Consider the following 3,327-nt stretch of genomic DNA (forward strand, 5'->3'; position numbering starts at 1 on the left):
CCTCAGCACAATGCTAAATTTTCGCCGAAAGCACATGAAGGTTTTATGCTTGGTTACGGAAAGGACTCGCACACCTACAGAGTCTTCAACAACGTTATTCACAAGGTTGTTGAAACTGTAGATGTGCGGTTCGATGAAACTAATGGCTCGCAAAGAGAGCACCTACCCTCTGTGATAGATGAACCAGCACCTGAGGAAACTATCAAGTTCAAGGCTACTGAGGATGTCATTCCTACCGAAGAATCTGCTGAAGAATTCATTTCAGAACGTGAAGAACGTCGAGCTAATGCACCTGAAGAAAATGCTGAAGAAAATTGTGCTAAAGAAAATGCTGATCAAATTCCTCGACGACAACCTCCTCATCCTCGCGTTGCAAAAGAAGTGCAAGTTGAAAAGATCATCGATGACATTGAAGCACCAGGTCATCTCACACGCTCAAAAGCTTCACATTTATCTAACTTTTGTGGGCACTATGCTTCTGTCTCTATCACAGAGCCCACTAAGGTAGATGAAGCATTTCTGGAGCCTGAGTGGATTCAGGCCATCCAAGAAGAATTACATCAATTCGAGCTCAACAACGTCTGGGAACTTGTTAAACGTCCAGATCCTTGCAAGCACAATATCATTGGCACAAAGTGGATCTACCGCAACAAGCAAGATGAAAATGGCCTTGCGGTGAGGAATAAGGCACGGCTTGTAGCTCAAGGCTACACACAGGTTGAAGGAATTGATTTCGATGAAACTTTTGCACATGTTGCTAGACTTGAAGCTATTCGCATATTACTTGCTTATGCTAACCATCATGATATCACTTTATATCAAATGGATGTGAAAAGTGCATTCCTCAATGGTAAGCTTGAGAAAGAAGTATATGTTGCTCAACCCCCAGGTTTTGAAGATCCAAAGCATCCTGACAAAGTCTTCAGACTCAATAAGGCCCTCTATGGCCTCAAGCAGGCCCCTCGGGCATGGTATGATACTTTGAAGGAATTCCTCATGAAGAAAGGCTTCAAACCTGGTTCACTTGACCCTACTCTTTTCACTAAATCTTATGATGGTGAATTGTTTGTGTGCCAAATATATGTTGATGATATTATCTTTGGCTGTACTGACCAACGTTATAGTGATGAATTTGCCTATATGATGAGTGAAGAATATCAAATGTCTATGATGGGAGAATTGAAATTCTTCTTAGGTCTTGAAATTCGTTAACAGCGCAATGGCATATTCATATCTCAGGAGAAATATCTCAAGGATGTACTGAGGAAATTCGGCATGCAAGATTGCAAAGGCGTCAAAATTCCGATGCCCACAAATGGCCATCTGTGCACTGATGAAAATGGTATTGACTTTGATCAAAAGGTATACCGCTCCATGATTGGGTCTTTATTGTATTTATGTGCATCTAGGCCAGATATTATGCTTACTGTTTGCATGTGTGCCCGATTTCAAGCTACACCGAAGGAATCACACCATAAGGTTGTGAAGCATATTCTTCAATATCTAGCTCACACACCAACACTTGGATTATGGTACCCCAAGGGCTCGGCTTTTGATCTCATTGGATATTCTGACTCTGACTATGCTGGTGATCGTGTGGACCGCAAGTCAACATCTGGTACATGTCATTACCTCGGATGATCTTTGGTCTGTTGGTCCTGGAAGAAACAGAACTGCGTATCACTGTCTACTGCTGAAGCTGAGTACATTGTTGCTGCTTCTTGCTGTGCTCAATTGCTATGGATGAAGCAAACTCTCAAGGACTATGGCGTCAACGTAAAGAATGTGCCTCTCTTCTGTGACAATGAGAGTGCCATCAAGATTGCTCACAACCCAGTTCAGCACTCGAAGACAAAGCACATTCAGATTCGTCATCATTTTCTTCGTGATCATGCGTTGAAGGGCGACATTTCTATTGAGCATGTGAAGACTAAAGAACAGCTAGCCGATATCTTCAGAAATCCCTTGGATGAGAAGAGATTTAGCAAGTTGCGGTGTGAGCCAAATATCTTAGAATCTTCGAATGTTCTTTGAAAAGGACACTCATCCTAACACTTATGCAAAATTGATGACTTAGATGTGCAACACATGAAGAAACATTTTTCTTCAATCAATGAAGAATAACACTCTAAGTGTGAAGAAATTAACGGAGAATTTGATTCTCAGAACCCTACGACAATTGTACGCGGTGTCTGAAATCATCATTCTTATACGGTGGATCACGCCACCACCAAAAGTAGAAAATCTTCAATTTGAGTTTTTCCTCGGTTTTTGAAATTCCTCAGTTATTCATTTTCTTCAACTTTGCAAAATCTTCACTGTTTCCGTCGTTTTTCTTCATTCGCTATATATATATATAGCGAATGAGATCAGACCCTTCGCCCTCTATGCTATACTCAACCCAATCTATTCACAAATTCTTCATGTGCGTTCTATTTGAAACTCGTTCAAAATCTTCACTGTGTCCATGTCAGCTGAAGAATTTGCGAACGGAACTTTTATCTTATCTTATCCAAATTTTCGGCTTTGCCGCTCAAACCGTTCCGCATCTCACGAAATACTTCTCTATTCACCCACGATCTAACACGATCTCCACTTCTCAGTACGGGGGTGACACATGTCAAGCGAATGAGAAGGGTCAGGGGCACGTTCGTCCAAAATCTTCGGGCGAACAGTTTTTCACCGTGGCTATAAATACCCCCTCTCCCCTTCCTCACTTCCTTTACTCTGCTCGACCTCTCTCCAGCTCGAGCTTCTCAAACCCTAGCGCCGCCACTACTTCATCGTCGCCGGTGAGGAAGAGCTTCACTGCCTCGACCTCGTCGCCGCCGTACTCGCGCCGGCTGCGAAAATCTTCACTCCGCCGCCGCTGTAGCCATCTTCCTCCGCCGAGTTAGGGCATGGAAGATTTGCACAGACGAACTTCTCATCTCTACCTCACAGTTTGTCGTGTTCTTCGTCCAGGGTAATTAAAAGTTACTTTTACTGCCCTCTTTGATTCAAATGATTTCTACAAAATCTTCAAAGGTGTTTATTCTTCAAATTCTTCACACACTAAACACCTCACAGGTAGTCTGTTCTTGATTCGTTTCTCTAAGCAATAATTTTTCTTCAAGATTCCTCAATTGTGTGGATCATCGATCTATACAACTCTGGAACCTAAGACAAAGAACGCTTAGTGAAATTCTTCAAGACTCATCTAGTCAAATTCCTCAAACTTGTTCTTTTTGAAAAACCTTCTGAGAACGCATATGACCTCTAAAAATTCCTCGCAACTATACTCTGTTCACAGGTACTCATGTCCGCTGCTGAATCTCTAGGTTCTCA

Source organism: Aegilops tauschii, chromosome 1 (assembly GCF_002575655.3).
Source record: "Aegilops tauschii subsp. strangulata cultivar AL8/78 chromosome 1, Aet v6.0, whole genome shotgun sequence".
NCBI classification, from domain to species: Eukaryota; Viridiplantae; Streptophyta; class Magnoliopsida; order Poales; family Poaceae; genus Aegilops; species Aegilops tauschii.